Source organism: Tinamus guttatus, unplaced genomic scaffold, assembly GCF_059628265.1.
Source record: "Tinamus guttatus ecotype Peru unplaced genomic scaffold, ASM5962826v1 Tinamus_guttatus_pri_ptg001135l, whole genome shotgun sequence".
Lineage (NCBI taxonomy): Eukaryota > Metazoa > Chordata > Aves > Tinamiformes > Tinamidae > Tinamus > Tinamus guttatus.
Window position 1 is genome coordinate 239926 of NW_028289669.1, and position 23980 is coordinate 263905.

The 23980-nt window shown below is 47.5% G+C and overlaps 2 pseudogenes across 1 annotated transcript in view; both read left to right on the top strand.

Moving 5' to 3' along the window:
* Positions 1 to 6287, top strand: part of LOC104571026 (methylcrotonoyl-CoA carboxylase beta chain, mitochondrial-like) — a 43106-nt pseudogene extending 36819 nt beyond the window's left edge. The window contains exon 14 of the transcript XR_015914261.1: positions 6090 to 6287. The product of XR_015914261.1 is annotated as a methylcrotonoyl-CoA carboxylase beta chain, mitochondrial-like (transcript). The remainder of the gene's footprint in view (positions 1 to 6089) is intronic.
* Positions 6288 to 12223: 5936 nt separating this feature from the next.
* On the top strand, positions 12224 to 12711 carry LOC148590732 (cocaine- and amphetamine-regulated transcript protein-like; annotated as a pseudogene).
* The last annotated feature ends 11269 nt before the right edge of the window (positions 12712 to 23980 follow it).

Consider the following 23980-nt stretch of genomic DNA (forward strand, 5'->3'; position numbering starts at 1 on the left):
GGCCTTGTTGAATTGCATGAGGTTTTTCACCGCCCAGTTGTCCAGTCTGTCCAGGTCCCTCTGGATGGCAGCACAGCCCTCTGGGGTATCGGCTACTCCTCCCAGTTTCGTGTCATCAGCAAACTTGCTGAGGGAGCACTCTGTGCCTTCATCCAGGTCATTGATGAATAAATTGAACAGGACTGGACCAAGGACTGACCCCTGGGGGACCCCACTAGCCACAGGCCTCCAACTAGACTCAGCACCGCTGATCACCACTCTCTGGGCCCTGCCATCCAGCCAGTTCCTAATCCACCTCACTGTCCACTCATCTATCCCACACTTCCGGAGCTTGCCCAGGAGGATGTTGTGAGGGACGGTGTCAAAAGCCTTGGTGAAGTCGAGATAGACGACATCCACCGCTCTCCCCTCGTCTATCCAGCCGGTCATTTCATCATAGAAGGCTATCAGGTTAGTCAGGCAAGATTTCCCCTTGGTGAATCCATGCTGACTACTCTTGAGCACCTTCTTGTCCTCCATGTGCCTGGAGACAACGGCCAGTATGAGCCGTTCCATCACTTTTCCGGGGACGGAGGTGAGGCTGACTGGCCTGTAGTTGCCTGGGTCCTCCTTCTTGCCTTTTTTGAAGACTGGCGTGACATTGGCCTTCTTCCAGTCTTCCGGCACCTCCCCCGTTCTCCAGGATCTTTCAAAGATGATGGAGAGCGGCTTAGCTATGGCATCTGCCAGCTCCCGCAGCACTCTGGGGTGCATCCCATCAGGGCCCATGGATTTGTGGGTATCGAGGTTCCTTAGGTGCTCTCTGACCCAATCTTCCTCTACCCAGGGCAAGTCTTCCTCTCCACCTGCTTCTTCTCTTGTCTCTAGGGCCTGGGGCTCTAAAGGGCTGCCCTTGGTAAACACCGAAGCGAAGAAGGCATTGAGCAACTCTGCTTTTTCTGTGTTATTTGTAACCAAGGTGCCCATCCCGTCCTCCAGCGGACCCACGTTTTCCCTGATCTTCCTTTTGCTGTTAATGTATTTGAAGAAATTTTTTTTGTTATTTTTAACGTCCCTTGCCAGCTTGCCTTCCAGACGTGCCTTAGCTTTCCTTGTCGCATCTCTGCACTCCCTGACTACGTTCCTGTATTTCTCCCAGGGGGCCTGTCCTTTTTTCCACATTCTGTATACCGCTGCCTTCTGCTTGAGCATTGCCACAAGCTCCCGGCTCATCCACGCAGGTCGCCTGCCCCCTCTGCCTCCCTTCCTACACACAGGGATGCACTGTTGCTGAACGTGGAGGAAGTGCCGCTTGAAAACTAACCAGCTCTCTTGGGCCCCCCTGCCTTCTAGAGCACTAGCCCATGGGATTCTACCGAGGAGGTCCCTGAAGAGGCTTAAGTTGGCCCTCCTGAAGTCCATCGTCGCAAGGCTACTTACAGCCCTGCCTCCTCCTCGTTGAATCCTGAACTCCACCAACTCATGGTCACTGCAGCCGAGGCTACCCCCCACCTTAACATCTCCTACTAGGCCCTCCCTATTTGATAGCACGAGGTCCAGTAGCCCACCTCTCCTCGTCGGCTCCTCCACAACCTGCGTCAAAAAGTTATCGTCGACGCTCTGCAGGAACCTCCAGGACTGCTTATGCCTGGCTGTGTTGTCCTCCCAGTTGATGTCAGGGTAGTTGAAGTCCCCCATGAGAACCAGGGCCTGTGACCGTGAGGCAACATCCAGCTGCCTATAGAAGGCCTCATCAACCTCCTCGTCTTGGTCAGGTGGCCTGTAGCAGACACCCACCACAGTGTCTCCCACATTAGCCTGCCCTCTAATCCTTACCCACAAGCTCTCAACTCGCTCATCCTCGACTCCCAGGTTGAGCTCCATGCATTCTAGTTGCTCTCTCACATAAAGAGCAACTCCACCACCTCGCCTTCTCAGCCTGTCCTTCCTAAAGAGCACATAGCCTTCCATGGCAGCGCTCCAGTCGTGCGAGCTATCCCACCACGTCTCTGTGATTCCAATGAGATCATGACGCTGGGACCGCACACAGATCTCCAGTTCATCCTGCTTATTCCCCATGCTTCGCGCATTGGTATACAGGCATTTCAGGGAAGAAACAGAGGCCACAGGTTTCCCAGGAGGGGTGAAAGAGGACACTCCGGGATCATTTCCTATCCTCACTTCCCCACTACCATACTCCCGCTGGGCGCCATCTGACCTGGGGTGTGCGGTACTGCTTGCCGTGTCAGTGTGCCACTCCCCTTCCCCCTTCTTGCCTAGTTTAAAGCCCTCCTAACCAGGTTGGCCAGCCTTTTTGCAAAGAGATGTGTGCCCCTCTTGCTAAGATGAGTCCCATCATTCCCCACTAGCTGTTGGTCATCAAACAGAGACCCATGGTCATAGAAGCCAAAACCCTGTTGCCAGGCCCAGCGGCGCAGCCAGTTGTTAAGCTGCCATATCCGCCTTCTCCTCCTTGAGTCCATTCCCCTCGTTGGCAGAATGGAGGAGAACACCACCTGGGCACCTGTAGTCTGCCTCGTCTAAATTGCTCTTTGTAAAAACAGATGGGCTTATTGGTAGATATTGTTTCCTCTGCCCTGATTTTCTGCCTTCCTGTCATGCATGTGCCTTGTGCTTTCATTTGTTGCTAGATCCTAAACGAGATCTCAGATCAAAAGCTCAAATGGTGATGAAAGTAATGAAAACTGTGGAGTAGCTGCCAAATGAGAAACAACCCCCAATGACATGAAATCCCCCTGCAGTCTTAGCCGGAGGGATTCAACCACCTGTACCTTGGAGCCGGCCCATGTGTGAGCCAACATCAGCAGGTGCTTATTGGCCAGCACTCTCAGTGGCTGAGGGAGAGAACGTAACCTGCTTCCTTTGCTCTAAGGGAGACTTCCTTTCTGGTTCCAAGTACGTCCCAGCTAACAGTCGGCCGTCTCCCAAACATCAGAGCACGGCACTGAAATGGAATTCTAGCAGACTTGGCTTTCTACGTCCCTCCCCCAAAAGAGCAGCACCAAACTTTGGCAAACAGCTCGATATTCCTGAGAGAAAAGGACAGTGGGCAGGGATGAGGCCTGCTTTCCTTATTACCTCTCAAGAATAGGCAGTTTGGAAACTCACTCACGCTCTTCCCTTGGCAAAGGATGAGGCCTCACTCAGCCTTCCAGGCCACTAATGACCATGGAAATTGATGTGACCCTTCCAGTTGGCTTCATTAGGGTTTGGATCAAGCTTTGAGCAGAAATAGTGAAAGGGGAGCAAGATGCCTTAATGATCATAAAACAAAAGCAAATTTCCTTATTTGCTCTGCATATGTAATTTTGCTTGCAAATTATAACTTGTTATATGTACAGGATGTCAATGCTGCTCTCCATAGTTGTATTTTCTAATCGAACTTCAATCAGTTACCTGATTAGAGCCTTTCATACTGAGCATTCTTAATTAACAAGAGTCGTTAGGCAGCACCCTTCTTAATGAGCTATATTAATCTGCTTACAGGTTTCCAAGAGGAGTTTAGTCAGTGTACATCATGACAAATTGCATGAGCATTTAACTTTGGGGGGGCTGAGCATTTCTTTTACTCTGTTATGAATGTTTTATGAGTGTAGATGTGATTCATGTTCTAGCAGTGGTGTTTTAATAGATAGTTTAATTATTAATGTTACATTCCAACAGAGAAAGTAGTTTTCTTTAAAGAAAGAGAAGCAGAAGCCAGGGGTGACTGTATGAAAGCAGCTTCTCTGTTATGCAGTGTCGGATCTTTATAGATGTCAGCAAAAGTTCACTAACTGTGGTTACAGAAAACAAGTTTGTCATAAAAATGTGTTTCATGTTTGGAAATGTGTTTATTAGGATGGCAGTCACTGTAAAATTGCAACTTGGCAAGTACCACACTAAGATGGTGATTATTATTTAATTCTGTTTATCCCTGCACTCCCCAGGCTCTGCTAACAGATCTATTAAACACTTTCACAAAATATGAGGTACTTCATTCAGTTCTGGCGTTTTTCATAAATAACAAAGTTCATCACAAATATGGCAGATCGAGCAAACCTGTAACAGTCAAAAAGATTAAATGTGCTTTAAAAAAGAAGTCACTGTATTTGTGACGCTTCTTGCAGTCAAATATTTTTACAGTCCTAAAAAGACAAAGGGTTGGTGGTTGATCTGACCTTGCAAAACTGCTTTGCTGACTGGCCTTATTCACAGGGTTCTTCTCTCTCCCTCCCCCTGATTAATCTGACTAAATTTATCAAAATTCAACTTTAAATACAAGGAAAAGGAGTGGAAAAGCTTACGCATAAAATATTTGGTAATGCTTATTTCATAATGTTACAAGTGTAGGAAATGTTGCATCATTTTATCGTGTTAGACAATGTGAATAGTTATAACCACTGTCTTGGGGCCTGAGAGACTCAAACCTATTGACCTGACTGAGAAAAGTCTCAGTAAAACCAAGTTAAATTTGCTCCTTTGGCTATTATGTCCTGGCAGGCTCCTGTCAGCCGGGTCAGCATGTGCCATAGCTCTTCCGGCGTGAAACATCTTAATCAAGCTTTTATTTTATTGGCAACTGGAGACTTTAGTTAGGAATTGTTAAGCTTTCTGTTGATAAAATTCAGTGTTTCCTTCCTATTCATGATCCTTTCTCATAGTTTTAAACCACACTTGTTAAAGCAGAGCAGCTGTTTACAGACACTGAATAAACCATTAGACATGACAACACTGCAATGAGTTCAGAGAAGAGCACTACACGAGTCTCATGAGGGAAAGCTGGGGTGAGGGAGTAGAATCGCTGTCTTAACTGCAGATACTGCGTTTAGGTTCTTGCAGACCCTGCTTAAAATGTATGCTGATTTAACAAGGCTTGAGTTGTAACGATGTGTAGTGTCCTGTTTAAATATTGCTGTATTAATAAGTACCAGGGATGTAATAGATACACAATATGAACAATTTTGTGGACTGCTGGGAGTTTTAATACAGGTTTTGTTTTGAGTAGGATAGAGCTGAAGGATATATCTGCCACAAGTACTTTAATTTTGGGATAATATCAAAGAGGCTGTTTGCAAGTGATCATGAGTTGGAGGATTTGAGAATTTGGTATTTGCTCAGACATTCCTTCATCCTTTAATTGCCTTCAGGGCTGTACTAGGGAGGGCATTAGCTTATATAGTTTAGAAATTGACTTCAGAAGAAATAAATACGTGACTGGAAATAATTACATTGGAAATATATAAAAATTTACTCCTAACTCCTTAATGATAAAAGCACAAATTGCTTTTAAGCTTGAAACATCCTAATTTGACAACTGAAAGAGTCTCAATCACATAAATAATGATGTGACTTAGTCCTAAATTTCCAGCATTCTTAATAAAAGAGGGTAATTCCTTAACAAAAAGTTGTTTTCCATTGGAACATTAAAAAATAACCAAGTTCTCTTTTCATAACAACTTAATACTAAAATAAGTGTGAAAATTCTAATTTAAAATCTGCAATTTGACATAGTCCCTTTATTCAGTATTTATTGTAGGGGGACATTGTACAGGGGGGTGCCTTTGACCGTCCTTAACCTGGACTGAAAAGGCTGACATGCAGAATCACTGAATTTCGGTAAACAACTTTTAAGGAAGTGTCTCCTGTACTTGAGGAAGTTCCTAGGACTGAGACGCTGTTTTTAAATCTTGCGGTTAGGCGCTTGGATACGACTTAGCAACCTATGATATGTTAGCACGTTAATGCTTGTAACCAATTACTGATGCTCTGCTGAGATGTTGCTATGCGAATTGCTATATATTGTGATACGTAACGCGAAATATATGAAGTCAGTTCCAGCTTCTATGAAGTTGCTGTCTGGCATTCCTGACCCGCTCCAAGCTGCAACAATTTATACCTTGCTCTAGAAGACAAATTACACAAGTAAAAGGATGCACATCAAACCATTGTGTTAATGTTAAGGGGAATTAACCCCAGGGCTCGACACAGAATTTACCTCTTTAGTCCTCCTACTTTAGTATATCTGGTGTCAGTTTTGTGTACTTGAAAACCTACTTACTGTAAACTGTATACATTAATTTCCCTCTATTATCGTTATTTTTTCCTAGATTGTGGGATGATGGAATTATTGATCTGCCTGACACAAGTCTGGTTTTGGGCCTCAGTCTCAGCGCAGCGCTTAATGCACCTACTAAGAAGACAGAATTTGGGATTTTCAGGATGTAATACAAATGTCACCATTACCTGTGTATATTTTAACTGGGGCTAGAGAGCAAATTCTCTGCAGGGTTGAGCTGTTTTAAACTGATGAAAAAAAAAAAAAAGATTTATACTGTACTCTCTTGCATGGAAGTGTCCTAATTATATGTTTTCACTCAGCAATCCTCACACTGTACTATAGTGTTTTAACACTAATTTCAGGTTGGTCACCGGTAGTGCTTGTGTAACGCCAGTGTCCATTTCACTTCTGGCACTGTTATATGTTTGACGTGAAACATTTATATTATCCCTTCAGTAAGAGTGCAAAATAGGCTGTATATTTGCTACTTATGAGCTCTTTTATTGCTTTTAATTCTATTTTGTATGTTTCCCGTAGATGCAATCCAACAAAATCCACATTCACTAGTAAGTAATTTTTGCAAAACGTAAGTGTGGTAAGGGCAGCCAGTGAGTTCAACACAGCATGAGATTATAGATTTCACGTGGATGTTAGCATTTTGTCCTCTCTGGCTTTCATCCAAAAAATCATTGCTCTTCCGTGTGATTCCCTGAAGACAAAACAACAGGGAGTCTGATGGCTGGCTGGCTCCTTCTGGAAGAGCCAGAAGGGGCCTGTGAGCACCTCCAGGAGCTGCAGCTTGCCAGGTGCTCTGGGAGGCCAGCAGTGGCTGCTGACACGTTTCAACACTTGCTTCATGGTGGGAGCCCTCTGGTGACTTTAGCTGCACGAAGACCCAGCAGTCTCCTCACACGGATCAATGCTCGACTCGGAGCACATGCCTGACTGCTACTTCTGAGTTGTTAGAGGGAGGACTGGAGTGCTTTGTTGATTCCCATTTATTTAGTGTAATTTTGTTGCAGTATAATGCTTTTAGAGAATTACATGTCTGTCATTTCATTTGTACTTTTCACTTATATTGCACCTTGTAGAAACTAAATGTTTGGTGTGTACTTTGCCTAGTTGGCGTATTGAGAGCAGGGCCTCTGGTATAATGAGCCAAAGACACTTTATTGAGCATCAGATAAAGCTTATATACCATACTGTCCTGGATACAATACCTTATTTGCCTATAAGCACGCGAATTGTGGTTGCTAAATAAGCCAATAATCTAAGGGAGAGCATCAAGGCTATCCGATCAGCTTCTTGGTCACACAGCAGCTGTACAGTTGCTTTTGCTCCTTGTTTGCTAGTAGAACACCTGCACTGCTGTCCTTGAGGGTGGTTATCTACTAACAAGGCGTCCTGTACTAGTGTCCTTGAAGTGTGCCTCCACAGCCTAGAATAGCAAGGTAAATATTGTGCTAACTGGAATGAAGAAGGGAATTTTACCTACATTGGATCTGTGGGTGCTCAAATGGCAAATACGTAATGGCTAAATATTTTTTACTGGAATAATTTTTTTTTCAGGAATATTTCTTACTGGAGACCATATTCTAGCACAGTTAATGTCCTCTCCTACACTGGCCTGGGAGGAGCAAAAAGATTGCTCAGGGCAATGATCTTTCCAGGTAACTTGTCAGCAAGAGTTTTCCCAGACGTGCCTTGGTCCTAGGAGGGGGAAGGAATGTGGCCTATCTGCCTCTCAGCTGTGTTTCAGAAAAAAAAATGAAAGAAGTAAATGCTTTAGAAGGGAGGCTTTCAATGTAGAATAAACAGAGCCCAACACCAGTTGTGCTGTTGGGTCTCTGATGTGCCCCTATGTTGCACTAAGTGGCCCATTTTCTACCTCACAGAGCACAAATCCATCCGAAACACGGCCCATAGCAAAAGTCTATGCATGTTACTCTGTCATGCTGGCGTGCATGTTCTTAGGATATGAAATACTTAACAGTGATGAATAATTTTAAATTCTGTAATAAAATAGCAACAAGGCATAGAGTTGCGTTCTCATGTCACTGCTTCTTGATCTCATGTCTTGGTGAGATGAGATGTTGTGCTGGTCGTGGCCCCAGGAATTATTTCTTCTGAAAATACTGCAATGTTTTCTACAGTTGCTGGGCATTTGAGATGCCTTTGAAAACTGCAGAATTTCAAATATGTGTATAAAAAGGCCAGGGAGAATTAAGAAATTGCCCCCACCCCCATGATTGCTCTAAATGGCTTCTAAGAAACACACTGTTTTTGAGCTTCGTCTGCCTGCTCTAGAGCTAATAGTTCAGACAGCCATTGCCTTCCTGGCTTTGACTCTTTGGGCCAGTTTCCTGAGCCTGTTACCCCGGGCCCCATGGCCACTCCTAACAGCAAGGGATCGCTCTGTTGGCGAGATGGGTAATGAAATCATTCTGAGTTGGAGACAGTGACTGAGATGCAGGTAATGAAGGCAGATATGTTTGTGGGGACCATCTGAAATGCTAACTCCCTGTTGCTGGCTACGTCTGCAAGGATAGTTACTTACATTTATCAGCATTTCTTCCCCTAAATATGCATACAACCCAAGTCAAAACATGTCTCTGAATAAATCAGGTGGTTCTGCCTCAGTAATACCTATCTTTGGAAACATGGTAAGCAAAGGGCATTCATCAGCATGAGTTCATTAGCTTCCTATCAGCATGTTGTGTTTAGGGGACGCTGCAGAACAGGACCTACATTCAACATGAATGATTCAAAGAATCACCAGTGATTATCGCTTCCCCCTTGCACCTGAAAACATCTTGGAAAAGCTTTTGACGTTAATGCGCTGTGCCTCATGCGTGGGCACTGCTGTACATAATGTGCTCTGGCTATACGGACACTAGAGGAAGAGGCGGCCCCTCGCATAGAGTCTGGCAGAGATTTGCTGGAAAACCTTTTCTTCTGTGGACCTGCTGGAAGTGAAGTGGAGGACACCGTGTCTGTACTGTATTTGATGATTTTATAGGCATCATCACTTGTGTTTTTGTTGCTTACCCACTGGATCTCTTCTAGTTGTTTAATGAATATTAATGATAAATAAACTACTATTTCTGTGGAGGGGAGATGTGACTTGTCTGACAGCTGTCCTTTAGAGACCGCTGCTAGCAAGGGGTGGCTTTTGCCTGCCTGGGCAAGGATGTGGGTCCTGACAGCAGAGGCAATCGGAGAGCTATGGGTGACTTTCCGGACTTGTTCTGCCCATCTCAGGTGCGTATGATCTCCTTGTTGTAGTATCAGCACCTCACTGATAATCTACTTACTTATTAGAAAAGATGATATTTAGGATGATACTTTTTTCGTGGCAGAAGTTGAGGAATAGATGAAATGGCTTCCCCCATGTCAGGTGAACCCAGACCTTGAACTCGGTCTCTAGGTTTCCAGGTGACCTTTCTTGGCTTCTTTTTGGGGACCACTTTTCTGGGCTGTACGTCCTCCCCCCTCCTGTGAACAGCATATCCCTTCACCATGGCAAGACCAAGAGATAACCTAGTTCTAGCTCTCTTGATACCTCTAAAGGACATAGCCTTTTTTTTTTTTTTTGAGAGGTCGATGTTTGAGTTGGTTGTGCTTAAGGAGGTTGATATTGTGACCATGATAGCGTTTTTCAAATGCCCCTGTGGTGGAAGGAAGTGGAAAGCTCTGAATGTGGTGGGCTACAATGCATATCTTGTCCCTCGCTACTGTTGCAAGCAACCGATGGTGTTTCTTAAATTATTTGGACGGAGATGGCTGATTAAGGATGAATGGACCACAGAAAGTTTGGCCCTGCCCATTGCCACTCACACCTGCCATTTTATTTTCTATTCTCATGGCATCCAGAGCTGTGCAATAAACCAAGGCGCTAAACAAGTGAAATTGCTGGCAGTTTACCTAATGAAAATTGAGGTCACATAGTCTGATCCGAAATTGTTGCGAGGAGTATGCGTCTGGTGTGAAAACTGGGGTGAGACACAGCTGGTGCATGGTCTGCAATAACTGCCTGCAGAAATGGAGGGACAATCTGTAAATGTAATTTCTGATAAGTTAGTGGGTGCCTCTTCTCGCTGCCCTCTCTCTCTCTCCCCATTTCCTTCCATTTGGGGGTTAGTTTAACATGCAGTTTGTAGTTTTAATAATCGTGTTGGCATTTGTGTATCTGCCATTCTTGTGAGAACCCATCTTTTACTTAAATAGTACTTTTCCAATCTCTCACTCTTGGAGATGAATTGGTATTTGGCTCTTGTTGCCGTTCGCTGTCTCCGGCCATCTGCCGTCCCCCCGGCCATCCACTGCCTCCGGTCTCGGCTCCCGGCAACGCAGTGGGCTCCGGCTTTCGGCCCTCGGCACGCAGCGGGCTCCGGTCTCAGCTCTCGGCAACGTAGCGTGTACACCTGGAGGTCGGACTCTCCGGGGCCATCCTACCCTGCGAGGGGACAAACCACGTAACACCAATATGGTTGGAGTGCCGTTTATTGCTTGCTGCTTACTACAGTTATACTCTTTTCGAATGCGGAAGCTTGCTTTGCCACCAATAAGCGATATTTATACCTAATAAGGAAAAGCAGCTGCGCCTATTCTATGTATAGTTAAACGGTATGATTAAGCAGTCACTCTTACTCAGCTGCCACCTGCGCTTTCCGTTACATCGCGAGATCTTCCGGACGCCGGGCCCTTCCTCTTAGCCTAAGTTTGGTCAAGCTTTAGGCCTGATCTTATCCACATCCACAGGCTCTGAAGCAGATGCTATCTTTCAAATACGCTTCTGGACTCTCTTGTTGCTTTGGATGTGGCAGAACCCTAATTTATCTTAGATAAATATATTGGGAGAAGGTAACAGCAAGAGGTGAACATGCAGCTCTGAAGGCAAGCAACACGATAGCAGGAGAGATCTGAGGCTTTTTATTGCCTCAAACAAAATGACACTGTTAAAAATTCCTTGTTAAGCCACAGCTCCCTATGGTTCCTTTAAATATTTGCCTTCCCATTTGGAAAGTATCTCTCTGGGTCTGTTTTTTTTTTTTTTTTTTTTTTTTTTTTTTTAATGTATTATTTGTATTTCGTGTGTGTGGTTTTGCCTTTCTGGGCTCTTCCTAACCGCCCTGTTAAGACCCACTATGAGAGTATTGTTAAGGAGGCTTTTTGCACTCCTCCTCCTCTCCTTGGTGGGAGCCGAGGCTGGGGGGCAAGCGCAGCTGCATGCCTCCCCAAAAGCCGAACCCACGGCCACTTGGTGGCTGCAGGGGCAGAGCAGGGGCCTCCCCTGGGTGAGTGCTGCTCCTGGCTCTGCCTCCCCACAGTGGTGCGGGAGTCACGTGGCACCACAAGAGCACTCAGGGAGGCTGAACTTCTGCCTCGCTGCTCGCCTGCTCTGCTCTCCTGCTCTTCATTTTAGTGCCCCAAAGCACCTGGAGCTTTGTGGAGGCCAAGCCTGTGGGGCCAAGCTGCAAGGAGGACTCTTGCCATCCTCCTGAGCCTACGCAGCAGCCCTGACTGGCCTCTGCTGGGGCCTTGCTCAGGTCCCGTGCAGCCGGGGAGCTCCAGGGGGCTGGCTGCTCCTGGGTCTCCTGGGGGAATCGCGCTCCCTTCCCTTCCCCTGCCCTGGCCCTGCTGCACTAGCCACAGCTCGGCTCCACAAGCTGCTGCTTGTTTTTCTTGTTGTTAAGCATTTACGGACACTCTCCCATCAGCCTCCTGCCCGTACAGCAGCAGAGCGAGGCCTGGGCTGGATGTGGCCAGCAGAGCTGCTCTCCTGCCAGGGCATTGCTTAGTGCTAGGGGCCACCTGGCCTGAAGCCAGCACAGCTCCCAGGTGGGTGGGTGAGCTGCGGCTTCCCCTTTAGTGCCTAAGTCTGCCCTGGTGGGACCTCTCCATCTGTTCCCAAGCCCAATCTCCTGGATGAGCCAACCCGCCTGGCTTCGGCTCCTCTGCATGTCCTGCTCCTCCTTGTGCCTGTGAGCCCAGCACTGGCTCTGTGCTCTTCCCCACAGCGCAAGGGGACATGACAGCCCCTGTCCCCTCTTCGAGGGGGAAGCCACAAGTACTTGCGTGCAGGCAGAGCGCGTGCTCCAGTTCCCGCTCGTGGGAAAAAAGGCATCTTTTTGGCTGTTCCAGCCTCAATCTCACTTGAGGAAGTTGAAGCGGGGCAGCACCATGGAGAGCTGCCGCCCGCTGGCACTCTGCGCTTTGGCCGCCGCGCTGCTACTGGGCGCCCGCGGGCACGAGCCGCCCGAGCCGCCGCGCCGCGACGCGACCTGGCGCCCGCCGCCGCCTCCCACGAGAAGGAGCTGGTGGGACCGGGAGGGGAAGGGGGCGGGCGGGCAGCGTCTGGGCGGCTCCCCTCCCGCGCGCGCCCTGACGCCCTGCGGGCTCTCTCGGCAGATCGAGGCGCTGCAGGAGGTGCTGGAGAAGCTGAAAAGCAAGCGGATCCCGCGCTACGAGAAGTTCGGGCAGGTGCCCATGGTGAGTGCCCGCCCGGCCCCGCTGCCGGCTGCGCTCCTGTTCCCCCACTCACAGGCACGTTGCTCCCACAGTGCGACGCCAGGGAGCAGTGTGCTGTGAGGAAGGGCGCCTGCATCGGGAAGCTCTACGACTGCCCCCGTGCCACCTCCTGCAACTCTTTCCTCCTCAAGTGCCTGTAGGACAGGCCGCGCAGCCACTGGCCGGCGGGCGCTCGGGACCCGACGCTTGCGCCGCTTCGAAGAACCAGCCCGGGGGCGGTGGTGGCAGCGCTAGCCCTCGTGCTGCCCATGTAGCTGTGTGTGACACCCGACATCCGCAGAGCCGCCCTCCTCCTTCCCCCATGCCCCCTGGCCCCGTTGAGTTCACCCTTCCCAAGTGCCAGCCTGTGCATCGCCACCACGCCAAGGCGCTAGTGCCAGGAGAAGAACCCAGCTCCTTCTCGAGGTAGGAAACATCCCTCTGGTGCCGGTTGGAGGGCCTAGATGTGGCGCTCGGAGGTAGCTCTGAGGAGGGGAGAAGCAGAGGAATGTGCGGGAAGCACCTGGGAGCACCTCCCCGTGCCACAGCAGGACCAGCCGGTGCCAGCCTGGCGGGGTGGGTGCTGCGGGGGTCACTCGCCCCACAGGGAAAAAGCTCCAGAGTCGTGGCAGCCTAATGAAGGATGTTGCAGTCGCCTAAAGTAAATCACTCCCATTTATATGATGAACTGATGTACATAACCATGTATGTTCTCCACGGGTACACCATGCCTTTCCAGGAAGTTCTGACGTTTTTATCCTTTGTTTGTCACTGTTAATAAAATAATTGTTCTGATGATGGTGCTCTGAAAGAAGTTTTGATTTCATGCATAGGTATCATCATAAGATGCAGAGACAGCTGCTGTGGGTGCCGGGGATGCGTGTGTGGTGGGCGCCTTGCGGGGAGTGTCTGGCTCCTTTCCCTGAAAGTGCTCGTTGGGTCTCAAGTGGGGCTGGGAGCTTTTAACTCTTCTGTAGATTTTCAGAAAAATTTAGAGATTTTTCAGGTCCCTCCCTAAAAGAGAAACCACTGAAATAAATTTCTGGGCTTTCCTCAAGTGCCATTTCATCTCTGAAGGTCTGGGCCAGAATCAGCTCTTCCTTCTATGGGCAGGGAGATAAGGGACTGCAAGGGCATGAAGTGTCAGGGGAGATTTGAGGGAAAGTATCCCCCCAACTAGGTTTGGCATCTGGTGTTCAAGAGAGCACAAGTTTGGGTGAGAAATCCAAAGACTTTTGAAAAATAAAGTAATAAAACACAAAACAAAAAAGGTGAGAGACTTCTGCAAGGCAGTTTTACTCCTGAAGTGTGAGAACACATGAAAAAAGCTGCCTGAAGCTCGCGCTGGAAAAAATGATGCCAAAGAGATGTGCCGCTGAGGGGGATTTGGGACCCAGAAAGAGCTCCTCAGGGGTGGGCAGGGAGGGTCAAAGAGGCAGTGAGGCGGCTCAGTGTGACCTGAGCTGCTAACAGGTGTTAAGGTGCCCCTGACCCCAGTCCCAAAGTCAAGCCCAGCCCTGATGCCAACTGCAGCCCGCGGACAACCGTCCCTGAGGTAACTGGTGAAACCAGCTCTGGGGCGCTGGAATGAAAAATATTGGGGGTCTGAGAGCTGGGTGGCAATAAGCAGCTTTTCGCTTCTCCGTTTGCCCGAGGAAAGGATTGGGCTGTCTGAATTCTGATCATTCTTCAGACGATCCAATTTTCTACAGTGGAAAAACAGTATTTCTTTCCCAGTTAGATAGCAGCTACCTCGTCTGAGCAGCCTCATGTTTCCCAAACGTGGGCAACACGTTTCATTTCTGCCTGATTTACCAAGAGGTGTGTATTGACCAGTAATGTCCTCAGAGCTCTTCTTTCTTTTTGAAATAGCGTAGCAGGGGCAATACACTGTGTGACACATTACCATGCAAAATAGTAGTAATCTGGTGTTTACTCTTGTTTTTGCTTCCATGTTTCTTATAATATTTTTGATACCACATTTTATCCATCTGACAGTTCATTGGGAAAATCAAATGCACAGTGGTCAGGGGTAAAAAAAAAATCCAAACTGAAAAATATGAAACACACAAGGAAGACATAGAATTTGTCATCATTACATGCCATAGGGGATATCTTTATGCCCTATGGGGACATTAAGGGGATATCAAGCCAAAAATAAAGGGAGGAAACTGCTTGTGTGGGTCATGGTAGGCGAAGGTCCAAGTATTTAGTTTACAACACCGTAGATTGAGTGATATCATTTTCAGTAAGAAGGATGTGCTGTTACTAACACAGTTACACAGATTGTGGTGTCAGATTGCCAGAGGATTTAAAACATTAATAATTCAAGCTGACATAAGCAGCTCCCTTGCACCGATAAGCAATGTGATATCAGCATGTCGTGCAGCAGCCAAGTGCATAGTAACATCCTTTGGAAGAGAAAAAATAGAGATTGTTTGAAGGGCTTGGCAGTGATGGTTTGCTATCATGGTAGGCAATATCGTGCACGTGCCTACATCCTTTCTACAATCCAGTAATCCAGTAAATGCCTGCTTCTAGACAGCTCAGTTTTATGCACAGAGTTTAGAAAGGTCTAACTATAAGAACTATGACCTGGAAAATAAGACCATTTTGGTCCATTTGGTTTTATGTACTTGTCTTCTTACAACTGTGGTGTCAGAGGACAACGTGGCCTTGAAAAGGGTTAATTCACATTTTCCCTAGCCAGAAGAAAATGGTGGTTGAACCAGCTAGCTCGGGGTTGACAGCAGGGGCTCTCCTAGCCATGAATTCATAGAATTCATTTCACATATTTGAATATCTAAAGGATATTGTGTTTTGTGTTAATTTATGGCTTTGTTGCTGAAATTGCTAAGCAGAAAATAAGCATGTATAACAGCTGCTTGAATCATCTAAGTGGCATATGGCTTAGGTTATTTTCTGTGCTGCCAGCTGGGCATGGCATTAGATTGCTGAGAAGTCAAAGCAACCAGCAGCATTTCAGCCCCTGCAATTGTACCCTGGGGCTTGTACCTGCATGGCCTGATTACACCCCTGTTCCTACACTTGTACATGGGGCTGCTCAATGCCACCTGCTCCACTGCCCAGCACCCTGCCGGCCTCAGGGTGGCTCGATGTGGAGCTGCTGCTCGACACTTCATCCCACTCCCCTCCCAGGCAGCCCTTCCCTGTCACATCCCGTGTTGTGCTCGCTGCGAGGAAGCCAGCCTGCTCCTCTCAGCATCTACCAGCTCTTGGACCTGGAAATGTGCTGTGGAAAAAGATGTGCTTCAGTAATGCATGTTTTCTCTGTAGATCCCTGGTGCTGTTCGGTTTATTTATAGCTTCTTCTTTGCCTCCCTGACTTTTTGATTATGTCTTAGTGATGTTTCCTCCCTTTCCCAGGACGCTGATGCAGCCTTTCAGTAGGGTGTCCTGCAGGTGAGTGTGGCCAAGCCTTTACCAACAAATTTTGTGGATCTGAGTTTCCATGTGCTTTCTTGTGTTTTACTTATTTATTTATTTCTACCAAGTAGACATCTTTGCAGCTAACAAAACTTGAACTGAAGAAATGTCTTGACCCTGTGCAATGTTCTTTACCTGCTCCTACCTTCACACAGAAGTAATTTCTACTGAAAAGAAATTCAATAGAACTTCAGAATTTCCACGGAAAAGAAAGACGCATTTAAATAGACTGTTTACTCATCTGGAAATGAAAGATTTCTCATTACAGTGATGAGACCATGAGTGTTTGGGAAGGTGAGTTTCAGGAAGATGCATATCAGGAAGGAAAGCCTCTATATGCAACTTATCTTGTTGCTGCTTTGTTTATTATGAAGTATTGTATGAATCACAGAGTAACCTCATTCACCAAAATTAAAGTCATACATATTTAGCAGAGATCTTGCACATGCAGGCTTTTTATTACTTTATGGGAAAAGAAGATACCTAAGAAATTGCAATCCTCTATCATCAGCACAGAGGAAGAAGCTATATAAGATAGAACAATAGGTGCCATTGAGATTTGTGGAAAAACTCCCCATGTGCTTGTGTTTTACACACAGTGTGTATACAGCCCATCCATAGACAAACTGAAGAACCAGGTGAACTTTTTGATTGTTTTATTCCCCATGTTCCCTTTTTTATACTGTTACCAAGTGGCTGTGATGTCATGCTTGTTGCAGAAATTTGTCTTTAAACTAGCATGACTCAACTGGAGAGGAAATTCAGGTTGTATTGACATGAAATACGGAAAGTAACTCCCCTTTGAATTTTGCTCACTGGCAAGGAATGAAAGTGCTATTGGAAGACTGTTTTCAGGTAGTTGTATATCATGTCCCATAAAATGATCCACTCCTGGCTATAAATAACGGTGTATAGTCACTTAGACACTGCAATAATGAGGCCACACCATCACTTACACCAAATGCAGAATACATCTATTTCTGTCCCCAAATGTGTCTTGTCAGCTACCAGAAAAAAAAAATCAACTGTCCTCATTAATACTACTAAAACAGAAAGTGTAGACATAAGTTAGAGAACTGGATTTTGATTTTGCTATACCATTTTAATAACTAATTAGAAGCTATCAGTTAATGTCCATAATCAACAAACACACCCCTGTCAAATTAACCAGTCTGGTGGGTGGATTTGTTTTTCTCTCTCTTGGACTCTCTGGTTCCCAACATTGCCCTGGGCTCCCAGCAGGTCCCTTTTTTAGCTCCTGCCCTTCAGCTTCTAGGGCTGTCCCCACCAGTGGGTCTAACTCAGGGTGCAGGTCCCCGATGCTCCAATTCCTCTCAGGCGCCCTTCACTGGGGACAAGCCAGCTTTCCTGCTTGGCACCACAGTGATTTTATATTTGTACCCTGTGTGCACATCCTGGTTTGGCATCAGGGAAGCTTTTGTTGGAGAAAAATGATTTTATTTCATCAAGTACTTGTCACATTAGCTGCGGGATAATGGTTGTTTGGTTACATGCAAAATCTCTATCCAGATTAGGTATATTTATTATAGCAATCAGTGCCTACCAGCTCTTTATAGTATCTCATCAGAGATTAGGGAGTACATGAAATCCAACTTTTATTGGTATCAGCAGTATCTTTTGGTGGATGCTGATGGGTCTGGATTTCACTAAGCATTTGTGAGGATGAGCAAGGATCTGTGCCCTCCTCGGCAAGGCTGGAAAGCCGAGGCACGCATGGATTATTTGTGTTTTGCTCAGAAAGAAACAGTGAGCTCCAGGCTGTGAGCCCCTTTTTCAGACCTTTAGGAAGATTGCCTCAATGGTTAAAAGAAAAGACTCATCATTTTCTGCTTGCCTGACAGCTATGGGAAAGGCATTCTAATATTTTTCCTTGATGGTTGTTTTTACAGAGTTCGCAGGTGTGACCTGCCAGCATCAGGCACTTACATGGTGCCACCACTGACACATTTCTTCTAATTTTTGGAGCCATTTTTCCCAGCCTTGATGCCATGAGGAAAGCTATAATTTTTGTTTAAAGTGCACTTAAGCACTTAGCGGCTGACAGGCGCACAAAATACCCCTCACAGGTGGGAAGCCAAGGCACCTGCCACCCACTCTGGGCCTGTTGCTCCTGGTGCCCCCAGGTGGACCGGTGGCCAAGCGCGCAGGCAGGGCCCCTGTCCCCATCCTGTGGGTGCCCAGTACAGCCCTCCTGGGGCCCAGCACCCTCCAGCCTGAGAACGTGCAGCCTCCTGCCCGCCGCCCCCTCACCGCATGTGACCTGCGGGCGCATGACCTGCGCTGTAACCAGTGTGCCCCGCACCAGTGTCTAGACGTGCGTAGGGCTAGGAAAGCTCCAGGTCTGTGCGGAGGAAAACCAGACACGGTGCCCTACTGTTTCCAACAGCACTTTCCTCGTCATCTGCTGGCTTTAGTAAACGACCTCCTCCTCCACGCCACGCTGCTGGTGCCAGTCCTGTCCCCTTTGGCCCTCGGTGTGGGTTTTGGGTGGCTCCAGCCTGGCCCCATGGCACAGCACCCCGTACTGGGGAGCAGCTGTTTCCCTGCTTGGCTCCAGGCCATGGCACGACAGGGGAGGGTGACTGAGCACCATGGGGTGCTCTTGGTCAGAGACGTTTCCCGGTGGGAAGGCAGTGATGAGCATGGCACTCACGCCGCCTCAAGACCAGGTGCGTCATGCAGCTGTTTGCGCCCACTAAGGCAAGTGACAAGCCAAAAGACACTTGTCTGTGTGGCTAGGCCAGCACGGCATGGCATGGTGGGCAGTGTGGGGGGGGTGGCATGGCCTCGGCTGCGCACAGAGATGACTACACACGGATATGGCTGTACACGGATAGGGCTGCACACGGACACCTCTACAGGGGCGCGTTCGTGGAGGCTCCCCACATCCCATGGAGGGAGGCCTGGCAGGAACAAGGCAGAAGCTGCTGGTGCGGAAGGAGGCCCTGGGCCAGGGGCAGGGGAAGGGAGCACAGCACATGGAGGGGCTGCAGGGAGGAAAGCAGAGGTGTCTGGCCCAGGGCATGGAAAGAGGTGGAGTAGCTGGCGTGCACCGCATAAAAGGACAGTTCAGAGCTGGGCACGAGGCGGCTCTGCTGCTCTGAGCATCCTTGCACAGTGCATTTCTGAGCTTGCCAGAAACTCTGCCTTTTGAAGTCTCTCTTAATGTGCTTTCTAGGTGATGGCCCTAAAGCCCTGGAGGTTAGTCATGCTAAATGTCAGTAGCTCTATTATAAACTGTGCTTTTTTACTCCAGAAAACCCAGAAGAGCTGGTCTTTCACTGACACATGCGGCTACAAGGCAGAATTGCACACAGGCCCTCCAGGTCCGGAAGTCAGGAATTGAGGCTCCCGAACCTCCTAAACATCCTGGATCCGCAAGCCCTGGCTCCCAAAGTCTTTGGCCCACAGATGGCTCAGGTCTATGCAGTGCTCATGACACTGCAGTGGCAAAGGCACTATGACATGTGCTACAGGATTAATGGTTGTCTTTCTTCCGGTCTTCCCCAAGGGAAGAATCCTCTTTGCAATGTGATTTATAGGTTTTACCTTTCTTCCAGTGCACTCCCAGTGATTATGTGATTTGCAAAAGCAGGGCAAAGCTGGGTGCCTTGCAGTTGGAGCATCTCTGCCCATAACAAACTGCCCCTGGGGTACCTGTAGTTTTATCTGTCCAAAGGGATAGATGAAAGGCAATAGGGAACAGAAGTTGAGGTCCCACTCTGCATTGGTACTTGAGTTATAAGCATTACCAAAATAGCTGTAACAGCACTGAACCCTGTCTTTGCCTGCTCAGCCTAGTGCATGACTACACCTTGATCCCATAAAATCATGCCTCTTGAGCAATTACTCTTGCTCTGAATGCAAAGCTCTGCGCTGAGATTAGCCCCAGCTGAGCCCAAGCCCAGGAAGGCAGGAGGATGTAATTTGGGGAAGATGAGAACAGCCTGAGCAGGTTAATTGCAGAAGTACTTTCTCTACTTCCCTTCAGCTGGTGATCTAGGGCTGTGTTGCATGGTGGAGAGGTAAGTTCTTGCTGAAAGGCTGATATGAAAGTTTTTTTCTGTGAGGCTTCTGAGTATGAGGGGTGTTTGAGCAATCTGGTTATTGTTCCTACAGCATGTGCTGTGATTTCTGCTCTCTGGTTGGACAAGCAATTTTCTCTGAAACACTTTGGTAAGTGTGGAACTGGCCTATTTGGTCCTTTGTGCCTGTTCTACAGCAATATTGGGGATACAGGAGAAAGCAGAGGCAAAGGGGCTGTGGTATGGGATTTTCCTGGTAGTGCTGGAGGTTAAGCAAATAAGTTTGTTCTGGGATCTGTCAGGCCTTGTCCTCTTATTAACAGGGTGCTGGACAGCCCCCTAACCTTTGCTAGGGTGGGTGAGTTTGGGTAGCCCAACAGGAGCTGAGAAAGGTCATCAGGGAGAACCTGCTTATGCTCAGGCTTTCCCTTTGCCTGCTGTGAGTCCTTTGGGAATGGGGATCTGGTGGAAGGCTTCAATTACATGCTTAAAAAAAATGTTTTAAGTTAGAGTAACTTCCTTAAAACTTTTGAAACCTTTTTAAAGTCTCCGAAATAGACTTAAAATAGGCTCTAAAATTCTCTCTCTCAGGATTTCTTTTTGTTCAGCAGTGTTGACACCCTTTTCCTGCATGCTGTTCAGCCCCCTCCTCCTTCTATCTGGCTGAATTTCTTTTTGGCAGAAATACTATCTTTATTCCATAATTAAATGAATGAGCAACCTGAAATGTGCAGTCTGCAAATGTTTGCTTTAGCTCAGGTTTTCCTGTACAGATGTTGGGTGAGTGTGCAGCAAGGAAACTGTTTAAGTGTAACTCAGTTCTGAGTGTCTGTCCCTGGTGAGACTGGGGTATCCTGGCTCGCTGCCCAGGGGCTGCTATCTGTGCATGAACATGCAGCGTGAAGCCCAGAAACAGCTGTTGTCCCTGGCCTTGTGCCCTGGGGGCTTTCCTTACCACAGAGTATTTTTGTAAGCAATTTTTTATCTGCAGTTTTTGGAGAGGGATGACTTGGTTTTCCTTTAATATTTTGCTAGGATAAACAAAAATGTTATGTCCCAGTGCTATATCAGCAGCTCCCACTGAAGGGCAGCAGCTGCCTTCTTGAGGAACTCTGCTATCGCTGTTCAAAATAGCAGACCATAAATTAGGTGTTTAGAGCAACATCTGAATAGCTTGGTTCTGCTCTCAGTCTTTCCTGTTACTATATGAGTATGTGTGGTTTATGCTGCCGCACTTGCAATGAAGCAGCCTATTATCATAACAGCAGTAATCTACTGAATATGTTAAAAACAATAGGTACAGCTTGAATGCACTGGGACACTATTTCCTTGCAGTGCAGGATCTGTCCCTGGTTTTATAAAGCTGTGGGTGTGGAAACCAGATTTAATCTCTTTTTTTTCCAGTACATCTGTTTTTAAATATACATACAAACCTTTGTGTGGGGATTTTGAAGCTTTAATATACTTTTTATGAGGGCATGGATTCTGCCAAAGGGTTGCCCTAGAAGGACAAGGGTAACCTGTAAGCAGGAGAGCCAATGCTGTAGAAACGTTGGTTGATTTTGATTTCAGAGGAGTGTGGATTATGGACATCTGACTACATGGCTTGTAAACAGTGCTTTTCTCAGCCCTTTGTGTGACCAGCACGTGCATGGAACTGATGAAACTGGAACTTATTTGATGCTTTTATAGTCTTTACCTATAAGTGGTGAAAAATTGTCTTCACTATTTATGGGAATTACCCCATGAAAATCGGGAGTTGCAGTTTACTACCTCTGACTTTGCTGAAGAGTTTTTTGAGTGGTACCTCCTGAGGCTGAGAGCGCCCTCATACAACACTTTTTTTTTTTTTTTTTTTTTTTTTGGTTTACCTGGTATTATCAAGCAGGTTAGCTCCTTGCTGGGATGCATCTGCTCAGGTTGGGATGCTGAGGGGTAATTACTCTCCCACTGCATGTCTTACAATAGAGTTGCCAAATTCAACAGTCTTGGAGCCATATTTAGACTATATTATTGGTGAAATTTCATGATTAAAATTGAAATATTAAAATAATAAATGTTAAAATTAATCAAGTATTAAAATATTAAAAATCTTGAGTTAATTTTGTCTGACAAGTATTAGCTCTGAAGTCAGACAATCAAAGAAGTCGGAGAGGTATAAAATCTAGTTTGTGGCCTCACAGAGAGATAGCAGTTTGTAGGGGCTGAGATCTCCCTAAATAAGCAGCACTAATACTTTAATGACTGCTTCTTTTTGACGCAGGTTGTGGAGAAGCCGACGAGGAGAGGTGGGCTACTGGACCTCGTGCTATCAAATAGGGAGGGCCTAGTAGGAGATGTGAAGGTGGGGGGTAGCCTCGGCTGCAGTGACCATGAGTTGGTGGAGTTCAGGATTCAACGAGGAGGTGGCAGGGCTGTAAGTAGCCTTGCAACCATGGGCTTCAGGAGGGCCAACTTTGGCCTCTTCAGAGACCTCCTCGGTAGAATCCCATGGGCTGGTGCTCTAGAAGGCAAGGGAGCCCAAGAGAGCTGGTTAGTTTTCAAGCGGCACTTCCTCCATGTCCAGCAACAGTGCATCCCTGTGTGTAGGAAGGCAGGCAGAGGGGGCAGGCGACCTGCGTGGATGAGCCGGGAGCTTGTGGCAATGCTCAAGCAGAAGGCAGCGGTATACAGAATGTGGAAAAAAGGACAGGCCCCCTGGGAGAAATACAGGAACGTAGTCAGGGAGTGCAGAGATGCGACAAGGAAAGCTAAGGCACGTCTGGAAGGCAAGCTGGCAAGGGATGTTAAAAATAACAAAATTTCTTCAAATACATTAACAGCAAAAGGAAAATCAGGGAAAACGTGGGTCCGCTGGCGGACGGGATGGGCACCTTGGTTACAAATAACACAGAAAAAGCAGAGTTGCTGAATGCCTTCTTTGCTTCGGTGTTTACCAAGGGCAGCCCTTTAGAGCCCCAGGCCCTAGGGACAAGAGAAGAAGCAGGTGGAGAGGAAGACTTGCCCTGGGTAGAGGAAGATTGGGTCAGAGAGCACCTAAGGAACCTCGATACCCACAAATCCATGGGCCCTGATGGGATGCACCCCAGAGTGCTGCGGGAGCTGGCAGATGCCATAGCTAAGCCGCTCTCCATCATCTTTGAAAGATCCTGGAGAACGGGGGAGGTGCTGGAAGACTGGAAGAAGGCCAATGTCACGCCAGTCTTCAAAAAAGGCAAGAAGGAGGACCCAGGCAACTACAGGCCAGTCAGCCTCACCTCCATCCCCGGAAAAGTGATGGAACGGCTCATGCTGGCCGTTGTCTCCGGGCACATGGAGGACAAGAAGGTGCTCAAGAGTAGTCAGCATGGATTCACCAAGGGGAAATCTTGCCTGACTAACCTGATAGCCTTCTATGATGAAATGACCGGCTGGATAGACGAGGGGAGAGCGGTGGATGTCATCTATCTCGACTTCACCAAGGCTTTTGACACCGTCCCTCACAACATCCTCCTGGGCAAGCTCCAGAAGTGTGGGATAGATGAGTGGACAGTGAGGTGGATTAGGAACTGGCTGGATGGCAGGGCCCAGAGAGTGGTGATCAGCGGTGCCGAGTCTAGTTGGAGGCCTGTAGCTAGCAGTGTCCCCCAGGGGTCAGTCCTTGGTCCAGTCCTGTTCAATTTATTCATCAATGACCTGGATGAAGGCACAGAGTGCTCCCTCAGCAAGTTTGCTGATGACACGAAACTGGGAGGAGTAGCCGATACCCCAGAGGGCTGTGCTGCCATCCAGAGGGACCTGGACAGATTGGACAACTGGGCAGTGAAAAACCTCATGCAATTCAACAAGGCCAAGTGCAAGGTCCTGCACCTGGGGAGGAATAACCCCAGACACCAGTACAGGCTGGGGACTGACCTTCTGGAGAGCAGCTCTGCAGAGAAACACCTGGGTGTCATGG